The following is a 22,650-nucleotide window of genomic DNA, read 5'->3' as shown; positions in this document are numbered from 1 at the left end:
ATCAACAACAAACAATTTTTGCCAGATTTCTGGTTGTTGCAGAGACAAAACAACACTGCTTTGCGTATAGATCTTTCTTGCCATGAGCAAGATCAAACCTGAGTTACTTTCCAGCATCCTGCAGGTGTTACGTGGAGTAACGTGGTTTGTATATTCAGAAAATGGGGCTTTGTTTCTCTTAAGCTTCCTCGGGATCTACAATCATTGCGAATGGCTGCAGTCTTAATGCTAAAGTTTATTCACACACAAGAAATCTCTTCTAATATAGGTGAATTATTTCATCCTCTTAATTTGATGAGCTCAAGGAAAATCTCATCTGAAAGCCAGCATCCAGGCAGGATCCTGGCAAGGTCTGGTGCCCTCTCGGGCTGTTGATTCAGTTCAGTATGTTTTGTTTCAAAAACATACCAATAGCTGGTTTGCTCAATATTTTCATAGAAAATTCCAGAGTAGTACTTGAAAACACTGGCATGAAAAGATGAATTCATAAAAAGCACTTTACAAGCTCAAGTGACACGCTTAGATCTCTGACTTAACCATACCAGCAACCACTACCTTCGCAATACGTACAAGTACACAACCAACACAATCTGAACGTGGCCAACGCCTGCTGATTAATGATCAGTTTATTAGATGAGACAGTAGTTAATGCAGTGTCTCCAGCTCACGCATTGACTCAAAACACTGTAATTCCACAGCAAACACAAGGAAACCTAACCGCAGGTTGCTGGGTGTCCTGGTTTTGCTCGAGAGCCCCCACTCAGTGTGTCCCTACAGCCTGGAGCATCCTCCAGAAACTCATGGGAAGCGTTGCTCTACCAGGTCACTTCCATCCTTCTGCCTTCAAAACTTCCTACGCTGACACCAAGGAAGCCTGCCTGACAAACAGCCTACAAGACACAGAAATGTAAGGGCTGAAGTGCCCACCACACATAGCTGGGAGCCCGAATTTCCAAGGAGCAACGAACTGAACCTCCCACCTCATCATTTGGAGCTCAGAATACATGAGTGTACACGGCAGTAACTTCTGAGTGACCTTGGGTACAAGCACACCACTTTCTCCTGCAGATCTAGAGATCCATCACGTCCTGCTTGAGCACACAACCCGATGCTCCCAAGCGTCTGAGTGCCGAGATTCACTTATTCCTCGTATGCAACCATGTCAGACTTATCGATCCCAGGAGTGGCTGTAACCTTTGGAAACTCTATTTCTCAACAGCACTCAACGTGAATGAATAGGATCTTGGAGAATTACAAGCTGGAGAAATCCAGCATGAATGCAAGGTTCTTTTTTAAGGAGTATATAAAAAAGCATTGCCTCTTAATGAGTGCCATGCTGCTGCCCCAGTCCTCTCAGTGACTCAATGGCAGCTTCACCCTCTGCAAACAGAGCCTGACCCTCACTTTCTGGTAGTTCAAGAGTTCCTTGAATCACCTAACTGAAGATCAGGCTCACGTTTCTAACAAACCATGAGAATAATAAAAATAAATAAATAAACCCAGAAAGTTACCTTAGGCTGTTCCACAGCATTCACAAGTTGTGCCTGACACCACACGAAGCCTGTTCAAAGCTCACTGCCACTGCAGATCCACACAGCTGCTACGCGATGAAATACAACTGCATAACTGAAGGTGATGGGATTTTTCTTAGGACTGAATTGAAAGAAATAAGCTCTGATAGAAAACGCTACCTGAAATCCCTTTAAGAGTGATGCCGTGGATTTGTGTTAAGAATGGAATAACTCATTAACATCATGTCCAATTACCCCGTTTCAGACAGACCGCAACTTAGAAAAAAAGATGGTGTCTGATTATCCCATTGTCAGGTAAACTGTTGGTGTGAATTATCGGAGGGATCTCATCTTCTTGCACTTACCTGGAGCTCTTAATGGGGTGATGGGAACAGTGCTAATGCTGCTGGGACCTGCAGAGCAGCAGCCTGAATGCTGCACTCCGGGTAACTCCTGGGCTGCCGGCACCTGACCCCTCCCTTCCTGCTTCTGCAGCTGCACAATTCTTGCCAAAATGTGTAAGTTATTCAATAGCATCTGAAGACACACTGCCAGTCATAGTATTTGCCCAGAAGCTGCAAAACCTCTTCTAATTTAGGAGAGATTACTGACAGCTAATTCCAGTTGTCAGTGTCTCATAAGTGACAAAACTTGGCCTAAAATGTCCAGGCTAGACCAGGTCTCTTGGAGCTCAAGGGCAGCACTCACAGGGCCACTTCCAGTTGTGTTTAGGAAGCAACGTTTGCTTAAACTCAGGTTTCCAAAGTTAATTTCTTCTAAATGAAACTTCAATCCATGTAAAACAAAGATTTAAATATTCTGCCTGCAAATCACATTTCCCAATAAAAACGCATTTATCTTGCGTAATGAAGTGTTGGGTTTTTTTTTTAAACAACAACAAAAAAAATCTATTTCCATCTCCCACCGAGAAGCGGTTTCACACATCCTTTCCACATATGTCAAGAACTGTGAAAGGATGGGGACATTTTTCTATCCTGTGTATTATTAAACATAATAGTCAGCCACCTCTAGAACCCATCATTGATTGAGATAGATGAAGCTATTTAAAAAAAAAAAAACTAATGAAGTCTCTTTGGTGCCTCTGAAACTCGGCAGTAAAGATAAATGAGAAACAGTTTCTTGATATCCATTATTTTAAATTACAGATACCAGCTCTGATGCTGTTCTCAAGGTTTATTGAATTTTCATAGAATATCATCAACTTCTACATTCCACACATGTAATTGAAGCCCGAGACCAAAGTGCTTTCCTCCTGTGTCAAGTTTAAAATGTCACGAGGATGGCCCTGCCACACGGCACCGACTGCCGCGGGGTTGGTGTGCTGCTGGAGCCAAACTGAGCTCCCCCATCAGCGGGGACAGACTGGGAGAAAATTGGGAGAACTTCCCCACTTCTGCTCCTGCAGTTTCTTTAGCAGCCCAGTTACCTGGCACTTCTAGCTGTGGATTTAGGTGCAGAGCAATCTAAATCCCAAAGGTTCATTTGTGTTGAGCCCAGCATTGGTTACAGACAGTATTGCCAACGCTCATTAAAAAAAAAAAAAAAAAAGTCACTACTTTGGGTCTCAAAATGATGTTACCGACTTCAAATTCAAACAATTTTTCCTTTGTTTGCTCTCTGCATTTTACAGGGTGCCCTTTCTGCTCTAGTCAAAGGGCTACAAATGATAATTTACCACCAACCCCACTCCTCAGCCCTGAGACCATCCCCTCAAACCAACACCAAAGGAGGTTTCCAGCTGCCAGGCTCTGCCCATGCCCTTGAGCACATCCCAGTGATGGACATCCTGCTCGCCAGCCCAGGAAAACCATGGGGCAGACGGGAATTAAGCATGCCCAAAGTCAAGCCCTTGTGCCTCTCCTGCCAAACCTTCAAGAAGGTTTCCCCTTCAGGGGCAGCAGAAACGTAATGCACTCGGCTGCTATCAGGCAAATCAGGTGTGTAATCCCATATGGAATTCAAACCAGAGCTGCTAATGCCACGCACACATACCCTGAGCCCTCCCAGGTCCCTTTTTCTTTGCCTTTGCCAAGGATTATGTTACAGACAGGGGTCTCAGCCTCACGCCTGCCAGGGTCTGGTTTGGGGAAGACACAGCATTAGGTAAATCCTTAATATCTCACTGCCTTACCCGGCAACTTCCCCTCCAAATGGGCTGCCCACAACTTCTCCTGCTACCCACAGCCTGAGAGCATCCTTGTTTTTCTTCTCTGTATTGCAGACATGGAGCAAGACTTGCAAATGTCTCAGCATTTGGGAGAAAGTTAACGGCACAGCAGGAGGGTGCTGCTGCATTGGGCTCTTGTGGTTTTAGGATTTGTGTTATTACGGTGGTATGGGGTAACAGAGCTGCTATGGGGTAATTTAAATTTAATCATTTATTTTGACACTTTTAACATTAACTAGAATGCCACAAATGCCTGCAACTGAGAAGCAGTGCTTTAGTGTACACTGCCAAAATCTGCATTACAAAAAATACTCTTTGGTCTACTCTGATTTTATCTTCAAGGGAGAGCTGTCCCAAATTGCATAACAAAACATAAGGCTGCTCCATATATAATGCTTTATCTATCAGCTGGAGAAGTATAAACTCATTATTAAAATCTCTAAAACTCATTACTATAATCTCAAAAAATAACTCTTTAAACTTCATGGAGTTTTATAAGAACTGAATCAGAGCAAGGCTAAGGTTTGGGACTCTGCTGTAAGCAATCTTTTTACCATACAGAAGACTTTCAGATCCAAAAGCAAGACGTTGTTGTTTTAAATGTATTCCATCCCTTAATATTGCCTGATCTGAAAGTCTTGAAGTGGCAGCTGCAATGGCCTTACTTTTTTTCTTTTTTAATCCTTGCACTTAGCTGGGTATGGTGTTCTTCTGAAAGAATCTGCTTGCATAACCTCCCCAAACCTCACTAATGGAGTTAACCTCTCAGTAGAGGCTTCTTTAGCTCTAAGTGCCTTGCAGAAGGCTCTTGCTCTGAACTGCTGACAGCTGTTTAATCTTCTGCCTTTTAATTGCACAGGCTGGGTACAGAGCTCAAATTTGAAAACAAAGCAGCACCTTCTGGAGTAATTTCCGTCACGATATCAAAAACAACAAAAAGCCCCCCATGACCACTGCCATTTCTGTTTTTCCTGGGATTGCACACAGAGCCAGCACCCAGGAGCACTAGAAGGAACCCCGGCATGGGATTGACCACTGGTGTATCTCAGAACAAACTGCTCACTTCCAGCTGATCCTCATCCTTTCCTTTTAGGCCATGGTGCGGGTTACTCTTCTCCTTTGGCACTTCTTGGCTGAAAGCACTTGCTGAGGGCATGCACTCAGACGTGGAGCATCTCCCCCAGCTTCTTCCTGCTCCTTGGGAAGGCTTCACAAGGCCACCTACCTGTCTCTTCAAAAATCAAGTCCTTTTTTGCCAGGGTATTCCCCAGTAACCCACTCTCAAAGCACTCAAAGATCTTATAAAGACAGGGCGTGTATATACACTATGGGATCCACTGAATGCTCCATCAGTGTATTTAAAAAACACACATTAGGTGTAAGCTGCAGGGCTGCTTTAATAAAACGGCCATGGTAGAGCCATTTTCTGTAACTCAAACTTTTACATAAGGAACGAGGAGGGTTTATATTAACCCGGCAGTTTTGTGGTCAGGGAAGAAAGCTAAATGGTCTGTGTTTCAGTGCTAATCTTGTGTCAGCGATCTGGTTGATGTATTTACAAATTTTCCTTACCTTATGAAAGTTTGGCATTTCTAAATCCTCTGGAGCACGGGGAGGTGCTGCAGGCTCGGAGCCTCGCAGCTGGGGACCTGCACTTGGGCTCTGCTCTCAAATGCTCGACAGCCCCCGGACATGGTGGGGAGCAGCAACGTGCAGAGACAGCCAGTGTCTAGCAGACTTTTCCACGGGCTTCAGAGATCTTTAATTAAGCACGCATGGTACTCCGAGAAAATATAAAAATCCAATTCCAAATATCTTGAGATTTAACTAGATTTTAAAATAGGATAAAGCAGTATGTTAAGGAAGAACAGGAGGAGGAAGCAGTGAGTTAACAAATGAACAGTCCATTTAATATTAGATTACAAAATATTAATCCCTGTGACAGTATCTCCAGATTCCCAGCTGTTTGAAACAATGTCATGGATAGAAATTTTTTAAAAGTTAATATAAAAAAATATTTTAAAATAACCCACAATCAACACCTGAATTTTCTTCCTGGAGTACTTCGAACTAAGTAATTAGGAGAGAGACAACTTAAAGCAAATGGAGAAGGATTTCAAAATAGCCATTTACATTGAGAGTTTCCACATTTACATCCCAGAAACAAAATAAATCAGGCCGTGTCCTCAGCTGGTGTAACATGATGTTGTCTCATTGATTTCAATAAAGTGCAGCAGCTTAAAGACTCCGGGCCCTTTGGCATCATCCTTTCATTTAAACTCAGTAAATCAAAATCAGCTCTGCTGATTTCTGTGGAGTCGCTCATCTGCCTTGGGGTAAGCCAGAGGAAAGCCAGGAGCTCCTTTTCAGAGGGATTATTACTGCCTCGTAGTTTAAAAGCCATCCCCAACACGGAGGCTTTAACACGATGGCAGAGGATGGGGACCTTTGTCCCTCTCCAGTTCCCCCTGTGCCAGGTGCTGCCAGCCCCAGCAGCCCTCTCCTTGCAGCTCCACCTCCCCACCTTCACTGCCAGTCTCTGCCCCGGAGCACAGCCTCACAACGGAGTGGTATTGAGTCATTTCTTTCCGGATCTGTGTTTCCCCAGATCTTTAGCCATGATATATCACCGCTAATCAAAGCGCTGCCTCCTCCTATGGCTCTGCTGAGAAGTTATTACCCTTCCTGCTCATCCCGGAGCCGAGTTAATGCAGACAATCTTCCTGATCCGCAGCCTTGCACACGCAGTTGTGATATTTCATGTGCTATGATATTTCTCTGCAATAATAGCTTCACCCTTTGAAGATTCAGGTAAAGGACACCAAGACATTTCCAGTAATTAGCACTCCGGTGAGCCTCACCATCCCTTCTTGGTACCCGGGAGGAGAACTTCTTCAGCACCGCCAGCTTTGACACACAGTGATGGAAGGGACACGTGGAGGGGGAAAAAAAAGCCAAGATTTCTATTTGGATTCCCTTTTTCAAGTGTTTTGAACCTGAGCTATAAACACTTTGACTCCTGTTTTCCAGAAATATTGCCTGCCATGAAGGCAGAGGCTGGAAACCTCGATGAGAATTTACTGGGGCTTCGTGCTGGCTGGGGGAGGTCAGCTCACCCTGCGCATCCTTTGGTTCCTCCACGGGTAGAGGATGGAGGAATGGGGGGAAGAGCTGCCTTATTCTACTGGCAGACAAAAAGGAAGAGCAGACCTCAAACACTGCCACAACGCTCGAGTCTTTTTAAAGAAACCTAAAAATTCAGTGGTTTCCGGGAGGTAATGTGCTCTAACATCTGATTTTACATGCATTAAGGGGAAAAAATAACTAATGTTCAAAAGCATTTTAAAGAAGTTGATGTAGGAAAATGTCGGCTCCTTGATCTGCCTAGGAAAAGCATCTCCAAATCCATTTGCAGCATCATAAAACGTTCACTGATATTTCAATGCAAAAGGAGGGTTTTAAGCCTTACAGAAATTTGAATGTTACAAAAGTGCCTTCTGGAAGAAGAGACATTGCCAAGCACTGGTAAGAGACCTGAGAACGAGAGCTGCAATCTTATGAGCGTGTACACAATTGAACTTAAAAAAACACAAAACAAAGAAAAGGCCTGGATCGCACAGTGAAAGTCAAGAAATGTTGAAATTCCTGAAAACGACATGAATTAGAAGAGGTCATATCTGAGCAAAAACTTGATTAACCATGGCAACGGGTAAAAGGCACAACTGGAAAACAGCGAAGGCGGGACCTGGCGTACAACAGAAGAGAAAGGATGAACGAGTGCTGCCGGACACACCGCACAGTTTTGTTTGCTCTTCCCCACCACGAGGCAGCTTCACAATCTCACCTGCGTTTATAAGGTCAGGGGGTTCCTGCCTCGCACCGTTACGTGCCCGCAGTTGCCATTAATTCCAACAGAGGTTTCAAACAGGCAGCAGCAGCAAAACAAGGTCTTCAAATTCCACCTGTCCTGCAACATTTAGTGTCCTACAGGGCAAGAATCTACTGCAGCACGGAGCTGTTGTTAAAGTCAATTGAGAAGAAGAGGCTCTGCTTTTCTTGCTGACCAGGTGTGGACGCAGGCACCAAACACAGCGCATAGAGAAGGTGTGGCACTGCTGGAAGGGACTCACCTGCCCTAAAACCACAGTTTCCTTAGACAAGTTTTTCCATCCCTTGTCTAAGGGGGGTAACTGCAGAGCCCTAGGGAGCTCCTTGGGCCAAACCCCGGGGCTCCCACAGCTGCAGGCTTTTGGGCTGGGATGCTCCAGCCCCAGCCTGAGGCATCTCCCTGGGTTATTCAGGGGGAAACCCAGCCACACGCCCCCAACCAATGCATTTCCCACCCCCAGTTCGTGTATAGCTCCATGCAGAGGGTCACACACAGCAGCTGCACTGCCATTTAGTTCATTTGCTTGCCACAAAAGTCAACAGGAAAGTTTCCAGCTGCCAGGATTGGAGTTTTGAACAGGGCCAGCTGAAACGGGGCTGGCGCGGGGCGCTGGGGAAGCCCAGCCCTGCCAAAGCAAACCCCAGACGAAGGCATTACAAAGGCTGTCAAAAACAATGAAAATACAACATTCAAGCAGGCTGCCTCTTTCCCTGTACACACAGAAATCACTCCGGTTCCATTATTAATGCACTCGGGCTCATTTGTCAAGACTTTTGCAAAAATGAGTTCAAACCCCAGAAAACCTCCAGCATTTTTATGATAATGCTGGCGAGTCTGCGGGATGGCAGATTAGGCTGCACGCTGTGCTTCTTCCCAGCAAATCCCTGCCCACCAGTTTAGATTCCTTTAAATCAAAAATGAGGAGAAAAATGAACTGTTTAAAGCATCAGTAAACAAAGTCCTCTTACTAGCAGGCCTTTATCCTCAATTTATGCCTTTTATATTTTCTTTTATATGAAAATGCAGTGCCTTTAGCCCTCCAACTCTGCTACCACTGCCTTTAACACTTCTACCCATCCAGACAATCATTTATTTACCGTTTCCATTTTTGTTTTCAATTCAGGACGCATGTATTCTTTTATCAGTTATTTATTTAGGACTTCAGCAAATTGATTTTTCCCCTCTACGTGCCCTGCACAACTACAGCATTAAAATAGATGAATCCCGTCCTGCCGGCTTGATTTCCTCTCTCCCCACTCATCTGAGTTTCCAAATTCTCCCTCTGCAATTGGCCTCTCGTCTGCAGCATCTCTGGAGTGCAGACTGTGCCCTGAGCAGCACAATACCGATCGTTTAGGTGTTATAATAGCAATAAACTGTAGCAACAGAGAGGGTGAATGAACTCAAGTCTGGACGTGGTATTACCAATATCACAGCTCCATCACAGCTGGGGAGCCTAAAGCCTTCCAGCAGCCCCACACATCCCATTTCCCTACCCCAGGGCTTCTATTTAGGCTTGAACCTGACCAAGGAACAAATAAAGAGACCAAAAAAGCTGAAAGGGAAACTCAGAGAGTCACAGACTCAGCTCTTCGTTATTCTGCAGGAAAATAAAAGCGTGCTAGTTTGCAGCCTTCCCCCCACCCGTTACAGATGCACACCCAGCTGTGTTCATCTCTCTAATTCCATCTCCCCAAGCCTGGCACGTACCCAAGAGACCACGAGGAAAGAGGTTCATGTGGCACGCTGGAGGGGAGAAAAAAGGTGCTCGAAGGAAGCTGTGTAATAAATCCACAGCTGTCAGGGAGAGGTGCCCACAGAAACAGAACCGCGTGCGAGCACACTGCTTCAGCCAGCTCTGAAAAATTCTCCCCAAAGTGATAGAAAATGAGATCGAGATGGGCAAAACACAGAACAAAAATTGGAATGCAAATGCCCTGCTACAGCCCTTTGCCCAAATTCCCCTGCATATTTTCTGCGTGGTCTCAGAAGAGCTCAAGGAAAAGACTGCTGCTTCGTTTCCCTTCCCAGCAGCTCCTGCACGGGTCCAGCAGAAAGCTTTCACAACCCAGGCTCTGCCCAAACTCTCGCTGATGGCAACAAACACCCAGCAGAAGCCGATCAGAGCCTAACACAACGCACTTTTAAAACATATTTCATCATCATTAAGTGGTGGGTTTATTGATTTATTTAAATAAGACTGGCACACTGCACGCACACACCGCGGGGCCACACGCAGCACTGCCGTAGTGTTGAGTCACTGCAAAAATCCCCCTCCTGATTTTCCCCGTCGAACTCGTGTCTCTTCGTTCTGTTTTAATGGAGTAATTTATCACCCGATTCCTTTAAAAAGTAACTAATATAGATAGATTGGATTGTACGGTGTGATACATAAAGAATAATAGTCCATTATTAATAATAAGTTTTCAATATATTAGAGTTTCATGAGATTGATTAGGAAGTCTGTTGTTTTACTCTAACACCTTTTTAAAGACTTCTCAATATCACTTCAAGATGAAAAAGTTAAAGGAAGCTTAATCATCAGTTCCCAATGTGACTTGGGGGGAGCAGTGGACTCAGGAGCATGTGAAATTGCTGCTCAAGAAGCCAAATGATGAAGGAGGAAGCATTTTATTCCACACCCTGCTTCAGTATCACTCCATCCCAGTTGTTCAGTCAATACAAAAAACCTTCCCAAACAGCAGAAAAAAAATCCATTTATGGGTTAAACAGGTGGGGCTTATTCAACTGCCAGTAAGAACTGGGATTTCTTCATTCTCATTTCATTCTTCAGTGAAAGCAGCAACATCTCATCTCCAGGAACTTCAGCAGAGAGGTGTGCTCTTACCGACACAGAAACTAGTTTATGAATATAAACTATACCACAAATTTAATCAGGATCTAAGCGGTGTTCTTTCCCTGGCACAGAAAAGCCTGTGCATCAGTGAAATGGTCAGGAAACATGAAGGAAAGAAGTGACAAGTCTGTCCAGAAATGAAGAGGACAGAGAAAAGGGAAACTCACAGAAAGAGCTCTCAGCAGCCTGACTGGCACCAAAACGCAGCCACCCTGCCCACAGCACAGCTACAGCCCAGAGCTCATCTTCTGGGGCCTTACAGAAAGTTATATTGAAAAATAAAAATAATAAAAAAAATCCATTAACCTCTGTGAAACGTTGCCCAAATATTCTGATTTGGGCACTGAAATTTCACGCTGAAAGCCATCTCCAAGCTTTCACTAGCGGTAGCTCAGTGGGACAGCACTGCAGCAAAGCTCCCTGCACCCGGGCACGATTCCTGCTGCGGGTCAGATGCTCGCAGCCAGCAGGGTGTGATAAAAACCCATAAAAACCCCGGTGCCCATCACATCCCAGTAAGCAGCTCGTGGTCAGGCACGTCTGGCTGCCAGGGCTGCCAGGTACCTGCGCACACGCACCGAGACGGCACCCAGGGCAACGGCAGAAAATGAGTTCATGTTTCAAGCTATCAAATTAATACGCTGGCAATAGAATATGCAATTTCCTTGTTTATTGCCTTTCAAGTCAATCCCATCGCCAGAGGTTGTCATCTTAACAACAGGGAGAAAATTAATTTGACAGAATATTAAAGCGGCCCTGTTCAATCCTGGGGACCTCTGGGCTCTCTCAAGCTGCATCCCGAGCAGGATGAGCCCCCCCCCCAACCCCATTCCCATCCCCTGCAACCCCTTCCCATGCACTCAGGGAACAGCAACCAAGAGAGCTGGGGCAAAAATGGCCTTGCAGGTAGGAAAATCCAAACGTACCCGAGGAAAATGATGTTTATTTATCATCCCTGTGATCGCCTGCGTGATTTCTCTTCCACCAGAGAACAAACAAAGATGCTGTTTGTAGTCAGCACGGTTTTAGTTCCTCCAATTTAAGAGAGAAATCTCTGTACTGACTAGCTTCATTCTCAAATCACGCCTTTGGAGCCAGAGAGAAACACTTTGTTTTGGAAATGTCAGAAGGAAACATATATCATTATAACGGCACATGTATTATAAATGAGATATTTAATATTTCAACACCCTCCCCCTTTGGCATTAATTCATAATTTCATCCAAGACTAACTTTACTTGGGAACAGCACCACAGCCACCTCCACAGCCTGCCTGCGCCCAGGGATCAGCGTCACAGCACCTCTTGCAATATTAACAGCCCTTCCCATCAACTCGACCCAAAATCCTGCTCATTAGCAGCAAACCCACCCCAGGAACAGCTCAGCTGCTCCAGAGGACACACGCCTGCCCCCAGCACCCGTCCCGAGCACCCAAAGCACCCTTGTATGAAGGGCAGAGCTGGACAGGATGCTGGGTCTCACATCGACATCAAAATAAAGTGTGATTTCTTCTCCTGTAAGGGCACGGATTGGATTTCCCCCATTATAATCAGCGAGGAGAAAATAAAGAGCATTCGGACAACAAACACCTGCTGAGCAGCAGGATGGGCTTAATCAATAGCCAAGTACACAATTATCTTGGCTGATTTTAGCTTATTTCCACAGAAAAAAAATGCAGATTCTGGGAAAAAAAAGAGCCAAAATAAGGAAACGAGAAGCTTTGCTTCTCTGCCACATGGGGAGGGGGCTCCAGACCCTCCACCCTGGCTAGGTCCTGCTCAGGCTCACCATCTAACATCAAAGGGGCTTTGTAAAGAAAAAAAAAAAAAAAAAAAAAAAAAAAAGATGAAAGCTTTGTTCTAAAGAAAGCATCCCGCAATCTTCCTGGCTTGATTTCAGCAGATTACATCTGGCTTTATTCTGCTCTCAGGCCCGTGCATGGCAATCGAGAGCAATTCGCCCAGGACTTAGCAGCGTGCTGAATGGGGCTGCTCCTGCTGCCTGCTTCTTTGGGGCTGCTTGGGCCTTCCCTCCTTCCCCCCCCCAAATGCTGCTGTGGTTTCTGGTTTAAGGTCATTTCCCCCTGCACGTGACAGTCCTGCCCAAGCTTTAACGTTATTTCCCTAGACCCAAATCAGAAAATACAAACATTTCACAGGCTCCATGCGGTCATCGTTGATAACAAGAGTGGGGAACTTCCCTAGGAACGGCCAGGGCAGGGAAATTCATGTGAACATCTGGGCCGGGGGCTCCTGCTCCTTCCTGCCTGGGAGCTAACCAAACCCTGAAAGCCTCCCTGTCCAGCCCACGAAACTTCACCCCTACCAAACCTTGGGATCTGGGGCAGTCCTTTCCCTGCCGGTGACCATGTTTAGGGTGTGTTTGTGCCGCCCTATTTCTCCCCATTACAAAAGCAATAAAACCAAACGCTGGCGAAGCCAAGAGCCAGGGGGTTGCACCGCCTCATCACGAGCTGAGCTCGGCTGCTATTCATATGAAACCTGATATGAAGCCTCCTGGGTGTCGTGATGTGCTTTATATTACAGTAAGTTCAATACATTAAGGATGCAGAAAATCCCAGCTGGGACTGCAAAGCAGTCCTCGCAGATTCCCCAGGAGCTGGGAGAACAGAAGATCACCGCAGCCCCCCCGGCAAGCACGGGAGCAAAATTACCCCATGCACCAGCAGCCGTGAGGCAACAAAATATTTTACAAACTTTAATAAATTTAAGCCTTATGAATGTCCTTTGCAGAGGGTTATTATTCCCCTGCTCGCATCAGAATGGTGAATTTCTGTGCCCTAGCCGTTCCTAGAGAAGTTCCCTGTTTTTGTTATCAATGGTGATCGCATGGAGCCTGTGAAACACTTGTATGGTCTGATTTAGGTCTAGGGAAATAATGTTAAAGCTTGGGCAGGACTGTCTTGTGTAGGGGGGAGTGACATGAAACCCAGGGCAGCAGCATCCCAAGCAGCATCCCAACCATCTCTTTGCAGCGCAGCTTAAGAGCACGGTACCAATCCCAGCCGGGATCTGCCCGACTAACATGGCACAGCAAGCACCAGGCCGCTCAGCTCCCGTTGCTGGAGATGTAAGCAAACAGATCGGTGGGACCCCACGTGCAGCTGATTAATATTTCCTTATCTGCACACAGCAGACCTGAGAAAAGGGAGCATAAACCACTTCCCACAGGGCACAGGAGCCTGGGCTGCCTCCTTGGTGCCACCCAGGGGCTTCTGTCCTCACCTCTGTCCATGGCCCAGGAGGGGTAAGGACCCCATGGCCCCGTACCCTCACGGCAGAGGCTTCAGAGGTGCTCAGTAACACCCCCACAGTAGCTGTGTGTTCAGGATCTGTCCGTGTTCATGGGAATTAGGAGCCCGGGCAGGAGTTTTACTGACAGAACAAACCTGGGACTGGCTAAGTCAAGTGCCCATCACAAGGAAGTCCTTAAATCACCTGTCTTTTCCGAGGCCGTAGGTGCTGGTCAGACACCAGCCACCATGCTTCACAGGCTCAACACGCAGCTTCAGCAGCGAGCCAGCATCCTCCTCCTCCGCAGGTACCAGCCTGACAGCCAGACAGCCCTTACATCTGCCTTCAACCTGGCAAAAACACGCTCCAAAACATCCCCAAGAAGCGATGAAATCCCTGGACACTTGTAAATAAATATTGGGCCAGTATTTTAAAACACAATTCCGTTCCAGGTCCCAGCGAGGACAGCACACGTGGTTTTGCATGATAGCTGCCATGTGCCCATCGCACCCGTTACAACCCCAGAAGCACAGACAGGAGCATCACGAGTGATCTGAACAAAGGAGCAGTGCTTCGAGGGGATGCTCCAGCTCCAGCCGAGCAGGTTGGACTGGGGAATCAATCCCAGGTGTTTGCCAAGCTCAAGGGCTGAATGCCTACCACCTCAGCTGAGGCCAGTCAGAGGATAAAGTTAATTAGAAACAGAAGAGGAAATGATGAAATTGCCTAAACATCTCTTGGAAAGACAGTTAAAAACCAGGGCACTGCTGCAGCTCTGCCAACCTCCCAGCCATATTTCCTCGAACACTGCAAATTGCTCTTAAATACTGCAAAAACAGCTCTGGGAGCACACAGCGAAGGTGTACAGCCCCAGAAGTCACTTACTGGATTCCAACAGGTTTCAGGCTGGATACATACTAGAACATCCCTGCTATTTTTGAGCTGCAGTTCGCTTCTAACCCATATATTATAATACTGAACATGTCAGCCATATATCAGCTGTATAATGCATCAGCCAGGCAAAATGACTGTGGGAATGGACACTGTAGAAGATGTATGTATGGGCCAATACCACACATTTTTTAAGATAAAGCAACATATATTCCTCTCCCTTGCCACCCTGTATCAGTGCATACACTACACCATCATACCTGCTGCTTAAAGGATGCTCTAGGTACTTATTTTCATCCCTTTTTTTGTGCAGGTCAAGGAGGGTGCTGCTGTCGCCCACCAGGACTGTGGGGCCGAGCTGTTTTCCCTGCGAAGATCCCCGCTTGTAGAGCTGGGGTGATTTGCAGCAATACAGCTGCACACAGGAAAAACGCTCAAGAGAAATGTGGACAACTCTGCCTGGTTTGAAAAAGGCAAAAGCTCCTATTACACCTGTTATTTCAGTTAATTTCAAATTTTATATCACGCTGAGATATTAACTTTGTTCCACTTATATATGTTTAATGTACTGCGTTTTCAAGTAATTAAAGCAAAATGTTTTATCACACTAAAGCTTCAGAAATATAGGAAGGCAATTATTTAGTCTTATTGAAATAATAAGAGAGTTGTGAATTATGTGTGCTTTTTTGGTAATTTCCTTTCATCACATAAAATTATCTTTTCATTCCAGTTCTAGGTGAAGAGCCTGGAAATGTCAGAGCTCCCCACCAAAAGGGGATTTCAGGTCCTGACTGGGTCCAGCCCCTGACAGAAGAGTCAGCTGGTGCTCATTTGTGAAACAGCAAAAATAATGGAAACAAGGGGCAAGCGAGTGCTGATTTACCTTTATAAGGCTCTTTGGGTGCTTGGTGCAAACTCAGAGCATCAATTTGTTCAGCTGTGCCATGCTGCTATGGAGCAGGGGTGTCGCCAGCCCCCCCAGGCTGGGAGCATCCCCTTGTGCCAAACTCTCACCAGCCCATCCCTGCTGCAGGGCCGGGCAGCACCCTCCCAAAGGCAGAAAACCAGCACAAGAGCAGGAACAGCCAACACAACGAAGGCACAGAACACCTCCATCGCTAACTCAGGAGCCCATCTCTAACTCCATGAGCCCCCTCACTTACAGAGCCACGTCAGATTGCTCACTTATTGCTGTTTCTTTTGCCTGTATCAGCACAGGAGGCTCATCCCGAAGCCAGGCACATCCCCAGGAACACCCAGTGGGGCGGCTCGGCAGCAAAACCACCAAGCTGTAAAGGCAACGCGTGACATTAATGACCCACTGCATTACAAAGCTGGCTGTGTGATAATGCCGTGTATAAATAACAGACTGCAAAGATCATTAAAGCCAATCAGAAGTATAGGCTAGCCCCTAAAAATCTCTTTAGTGCCTCCAATAGTCCAACACAAGGGAAGAGCAGCACCAGCCAGCAAGCTGATGCAGATGCTCAGCAGCAATATTGGGGTTTCACGCCTGCACCATAAAGGTTTGATCCCACCCCGTGCAGTTTCACATGTCTCATGCTCCCCAAGGAGCTGCTGCTCGTGTTCTGGCTGCCCACACCAGGCAGCCAAGGGACACCGCATCCCTGCGTGTTCCCACTCAGCCAACCCAAACCAAGGACACCCATTTTCTGGTTTTCACAGAGCACCTCATGACCACCTACCACGTCTGATATGTTTATTCACCATATGTCCCGGCTGCATGCTAGTTGCTTTATTTTACCCACACAATATGACATTTTTGCCACTACAGCTGCATCCACAGTTCCAACGTGGCCTGACAGATACAAGGACAAGATGGGAGAGCAGGGTAGGAACAAGGCACCAACGCCAGGATCCTGCAGATCACCTACTGCATCCCCAAAGCCTGCTGGTGCTGACAGCCACCAAAGCCCTGCCTGAAGGGCTGCTGCTGCCTGACGTCCCGTTTCACAGCAGAGCAATCTTTAGAGCCCAGCAAACTCAATTTCCCTCCCATATATTCTCTAGCTGAAGAACAGGGTCACCCTGCCTGCCGCCTGTAAAACAGACGTGCTAGCAAAAAGCCTGAAATGAGAACCTCCGAGCAGAGACCTCGTGTTTTACCTTGCTGAAGAGCGGACAATTTAAGCCATGCTGCAGCTGTTAATAAGAGCAATTCCTTAAGTTGCTTTTTAGTGTAAGAAGTGCCTGCAAAAGCCCGGGGACTGCAAGTAAATTCGGCAATTAATATTAGCCATTACCTTACCACAACAATTTTTCTTAAAGAATATATTCATTTTTCTTTTAAGAGCCACTACTGGTGCTGAAAGCACATTTGCATTTTATTATCCCTAAATGCTTAACTACCATAACTAATGCTTGATTAATAACTAGCTGCCCACTACTGCTGCTTTAAGCCTCGCAATTCCTATGCGATTCTTTCTCCCCGTTGAACGTTTCCCCTTCTCACCCAGTAAGGTAGGAAGAAAAGGGTCAAACTAAGGAATAAGATTTAATTCATGGCCTGTCATAAGCTACAGTTTATTGTTCCAGCCAAGCTTGCTGAACACTGGGCAAAGCTATGAAGTTTATGGGTTTGATTTGGAAGTGAAATAGGGGGGCAAAAGCCTCGTACATCCACGTGGCCAGCCTGCCCTGCTGCAAACCTCCGCTGCACACATTGCCTTCAGACTTCTTGCAAGGCAGCAGAAAAATCCTGACTCTCCCTGGTGATCCCCATCCTACTGCACCACCAAGCACATCTGCAGTGCACCATGCACACAAATGCCTTCAGCACCTGAAATCAATCTCCAAACAACAGCTTTATTTTTTCACTCTATTTTTCCTTTTTTTTTTTTTTTTTTTAAATAGATTTATTTGAACATGCCAATAACTCACCCAGTTTGTAGCTATTGAAGCATGAAGGCTTTGGGACTAATTTGAATTAAAATGAAACTCTGTGGATAATATTTGTTTGCTTCCAGGCCTTCATAATGGAGCCTTCAGGAAAAGAAAGAAAGAAAAATTGCAAAAGAAAATATGAATTGGACTTCAAAGCTGTTAAAAACCAGGCTCTGGCTAGAGGCCTCACCTGGGGTAGCCGCTTTTTCAGATGCAAATATCCAAGACATTTAACGATGGATGAAGCAGACCTCAAGTGCTTTCTGTTGCTCCGTATGTTCTCTCCCCAAATCCCCTCTCTCCCATGTTTGTGTCTTTCAGGTGGCAGCAGATTTAGCAGCTCCAGCTCGCCCGGCTCAGAGATAAGCAGCGCTCAGGGCTGTGGGCTCCCAGGATCCGCCCCGTGTGCTCTCCACCTTCACGTGGTGGCCCACAAAGCCCAAGGTGGTAAACCTCTCCCTGGTCCTGATCCAGCACAGTGCACCAGATGTAAAGTCAATAAAAAACTCAAAAATTAGGGCAGCAGAACTACACTGGTGAGACGGATAACGTGACAATACAAGCTCAGGAAAAGGAAGAGTAAGAAATCTTTCCCTTTGGTCACTTCAAAGGAAAAGAGCACAGGCAATGGAAACCTCAAAGTTTGGCTGAAAGGATGAAAGTGGAATTGACAGCTGAAAATCAGCTTCAGAGCTCCTACCCCCAAGACTTTAGCAAAGGTCACAACCTCCTGCGTGGCAGCTGCGGACACGGCTGTCAGATCAGGTTTGATTTCATCATAGCTGCCTTCAAATTAAGCAAGCTTCAAAACTGGCTGGGAACTGGCTTGTCTTCCACAAATGTTTATAACAAGTTTTGCTACCTCACAAGGCACGCAGCCCCATAACCCTTGGCTAGCTCTGGAGAGCCATCAGAAATCCTCCTCCGTAATCACTGCCTTGGGCTCAGCACGTTCCACCCCAGCACTTACTGGGCTGAATCCTCCACTGCTATCCACGCTGTTAGCAACTTAAACTCGGTAATTTATTTATTTAAACACTCCTTTTACGCCTTCTAGGAACTTACTTGCATGAAATATTAACGGGAAGAGCGTTGTGAAGTACTAATAAATTTGTCTCCATTTCTCTTAGAAGCTGCAGAGCAAAACACCAGGTTTCCTCCAGCTGTCTGGGATGCCGGCTGGTAAATCCTGCAGATCCCCAGCACAGCCCCTCAGCTGCCACAGCCACGGCAGCGAGGCTGGGCCATTCCCCACCCCACAACCCAGGGGTGTCATCGCTTCGTGCTCAGGCAGCCAGCCACTTCCCAAAGACTGGGGCACGGGCACCCCACCACTCCTGGGCATCTGGTGGCAGAAGTGCTCCACAACCAAGCAAGCGAGGACATTTCTTTGTGCACAGCAGCACCTCAGGGCACTTTTCCCAAGGTTAAGGCAGCCGCCTGCAGCTCCACACGCAGGCAGTGCACCTTCAGCGTGCAATAATGGAGAGCATTCATTTTCTGTAGACAAGCATGCAAAGCTGAGGTGTCTGCTCGTTTAATTGAGATTACGGCAGGAATTCATTATAAGATTAACAGGTGATGTGACAGAGAGATACCCATACCTGAAGTACAGGCTCCACAGGACTATAAGGTCATAGAGAGTGCTAACGGTGCATATGGAAGTGAAAAAATTGATGTGACAGTCCCAGAACAAGACGGTGATTAAGTACATTTGCATGGACCAAAAACTTTAGTTTTAGAATCTAAGAGTTTAGTTTTTAAAATACAAGAGATTTCAAAAAGCTTACAAAAAAGCGGGGTGAGATGAATCCCAGGCAGGCAGAACCAAGAAAAGTGGAAAACTTGTCGGGTGCACAAAGAGCTAATCCTGCAGGAACAGGGAGAGAAACCTGCAAAATCAACAAGAAGAGCAGGCTTCTCCTCCCCAGCCCAGCTGATGGGCAGTATGGGGAAGCCAAAGCTCCAGCAGAGATCAGTTTTGAGGCCTCCTATAAACTAAGGCAAGCTTCTGCATCACACAAACCACACAAATTCATGCCCACTGAATGCAGAAGCCAGGACTTGTCCAAGGTAACCACCTCCTACGCTGAGTTGAGTCTTCACTCTGCCTGGTGCACCTCAACTTCAGCCTAAGAAGCCTCCTGGACAACTGGGAGCTCTTGAAAACAAGCTTTGGGAGACACCATAGAGCACAATTAAGCTTCAAAGCCAAAAGATATCTAGAAGTGTTTTTCATTACTGAAATGAGCGATCTGACCTACAGGGGAAGGCAGGAACCACCGCCAGGATCTGCCAGGACTTTCCACCGTCTCTCTGGTGCTGCCTGCCGAAGTCCCAGCCACGCAGCTCACAGCATGGAGCAAGGTGTTTGGGGCAAGGGATTGTTTGAAATGGAGTTTGCACCCGTGCAACCTATGGGTGGATCTGCCCCTTGTCTGTCCCCTTCGTTTCAACTTTAGCAGCTACATCTGCAGCCAGGCAGAACATCTCCATTGCTGTCACAACACAGGGGCTACGCACACAGCAAACAAAAAAAGAAACTGGCCTGGGAAGTTCCTCACATGCTCAGCTCAGAGACACCAGCTGGGACAGCTGCAGCCTAACGAAAGCCAAGTCCTCGTTTCCTCTCCTGAGGCCGCTTTGCTCTCTCCTGGGGGACACCTTTCTGTGCAGTGTGCCCCGGGGGGCGGCGATGATGGCTTAGCCAATTATACAGAGAAAAGAGGGATTTGATGAATGGATCGTTTTTGGTGCACTCTGCACTTTTGACTCATAGATCCCAGAGAAAACAAGGTAAATGGAGCATAACTTATTAATGAACAGAGCCCTAAATATCAGATGATCTGCTGTGAATCATCAGCTGGAACTGTGGAGCCTCCACACCGTGCTGGTTGTATCACGCTGCAGCGCTTCGGCAACGTACAAACTCCGCAGCCCTGCAGTAAACCTTATAAGATAATCTGGGAAGTAACAGCCTGCTTTATTTAAAGCCCAGCAGAGCGAGCAGCTTGCCAGGCCTTCAAACTACGACCTCCAAAGGGGGGAATCTCGCAGCCTCACCTTGCTTTGTGAGCCCGAGGCACCACTATGTGCGGGATGCATCCTGCAGCTGGCCAGAGGCACGCACAGGCACCCTAAATCCCACCAGGCAGCTCCAGAGAAGGACCCTGGAGAAGTTCTGCATGCAGAGAGGTGACTTGGGAGCTCCAGATCTTCAAGTCCTCTTCTGCTCTTTTCCAATTTTCTTCCTAATCTTAAGTGTTCTCAGGCTTGACTACAACGTGTCTCTGGTACTGAGCTGTGGAAATACCTTCAAAAGGAAATTTTTCTTTCACCTACACTGACAGAAGTAATAATAATAATAATAATAATAGAGTGCTCACAACTTCTAAGCACCATTTCACCCTGCTTGTGTATGAGCACGTCACCTTTCAAGTGTCTCCTCTGAATAGGCTTGAAGTGAGATTCAGCAGCCGCATCTCTTCTCGTAGCAATACCCTGCCTGCAGCCTCCTTCATTCCCTGCCCTTGCGCACATCACCTTGTGCTCAAATAAACCCTCTGCCAAATTTTCAACGAGCAAGTAGCAATTAGAACACAAAAGTAAAATGAACGGCCACTGCCTGGTGCTGTGCCACAGACAGGACATCAATAGGACGCTGCTTTAGGTGAAACGTATTTAAAATAAATTTTTATGAGACCGTTTTTGCAGTGGGACCACCCTCTTATCCACCATCCATAATGCTGGTCCTGCCCATTTTCTCACCTCAAAGGCAGCTCTCCATAGGTGGCCGAGTACCCAAGTAACACGCGGTGTTTACTTAGCTGGTACGTGACAGACGAGCAGGATTTACTGCTAACCCCCAATATTGATGTGCTGGAAGTACTTTGTTAGTAGCACCAGGCTGAAGTCACCCATCTCCTTGAGTAATGCCGGCCGCTTACTCCGGCATCTCTCTCCCCAGCAGGACCACAGACAACAAGGAAAAGTGTTAATGCATTACACTGAGCGGTGAGATTACACTTTGTCTTGGAGGAGCAGCCCATGCATTAAGCACTGATAAATTCCACTTCCCTTCAAAATTAAGTTTAAAGAGTCACTCGTCAATACTTACTGGAAACAAATCATCTCCCCAGAGCTGTCCGGAACCTCTTTGTCCACAGATGGCACAGAGAGCCAAAGACACACAAGAAAACTGTGTGGCATGAATGAATTTTGACTTGCAGAGGGGAAGCAGAGACAGGGAGACAAAGCACTCCCACCCTGGCCAAGAAACCTCTTCTGACATCACCCATTTCCCTCAAATCCATCCTTCTTTTCACACCTAATGGAGAAATATACTCCTTCAGCATAAGAACAGGGATGCAGAATATTAAAAAGTTTAAAAAAAAAAAGAGAAGCCCGCCAAGAAAACTTTGCCATTATCACAAGCGATCAATCACCCTACAGATCTCTTCAGAGGTGTGAAATTGTCAGAGGCAGCAGCGGGGACGATTTACCATCTCTCCTCATGTATATTTTGGCGATTGCAGGAGTGGTCAGGTATGCTAAGATACATCATCTGGGGCTGCTCCAAGGGCTGCCTTCATTTCTCACGTGCCAGACCATCCCTGAAGCAGAAAGGCGCAGATCCCCGTGGCAGCAGCCACAAAAAGCTTGGTTGGGTAGGGGCTGGTGCGAGCATTAACGTGGGGACCCAGCACCTAGCATCCTTCTTCCAATGATTGAAGTCTTCACAGCACTGCTGCAGCCGCTGCAAATAAACTTTGAAAAATGATTTTTTCCATCTCCCTTTTTGTATTTAGAATAATGGCTTTTCTACAAGCCAAATAGGAAGCTGTGTTCGTGGGTTTCCATGGGCAGAGCTGGGGAAGGCTGCAAATTGCCGTGCTTAATGGACTCGGGAGCTCAGTTATCCATTTGGAAATTTCAGCCCTTTAAGCGAGACCAAATCAAATGGTTTAGTCCTCAGGAAGTGAGCACACGGCTTCACAGCTCTCTGGGTGTCATTACTTATGTCTGCTGGATTTGAAGGAACAAATGCCTCTCGGAGGAAGGAGACCCCTGCCCAGCAGCCCCTCTGGAGCAGGGGCACCAGCCCTGCTGGCCCCAAGGGCGCTCTGCAGCCTCCCCATCCTTCAGGGCTCCACACA

At 46.7% G+C, this 22,650-nt stretch overlaps 1 long non-coding RNA gene across 1 annotated transcript in view; it reads right to left on the bottom strand.

The window, feature by feature from the left end:
- The window catches only part of LOC116494935, a 35,133-nt gene that overhangs the window by 5,788 nt on the left and 6,695 nt on the right, over nucleotides 1–22,650 (bottom strand). The gene's annotated exons all lie outside the window — the stretch shown is intronic.

This window comes from Aythya fuligula, chromosome 14 (genome assembly GCF_009819795.1).
Source record: "Aythya fuligula isolate bAytFul2 chromosome 14, bAytFul2.pri, whole genome shotgun sequence".
NCBI classification, from domain to species: Eukaryota; Metazoa; Chordata; class Aves; order Anseriformes; family Anatidae; genus Aythya; species Aythya fuligula.
The sequence above is the reverse complement of the archived record's forward strand: the minus strand, read 5'-3'. Positions and strand labels throughout refer to the sequence as shown.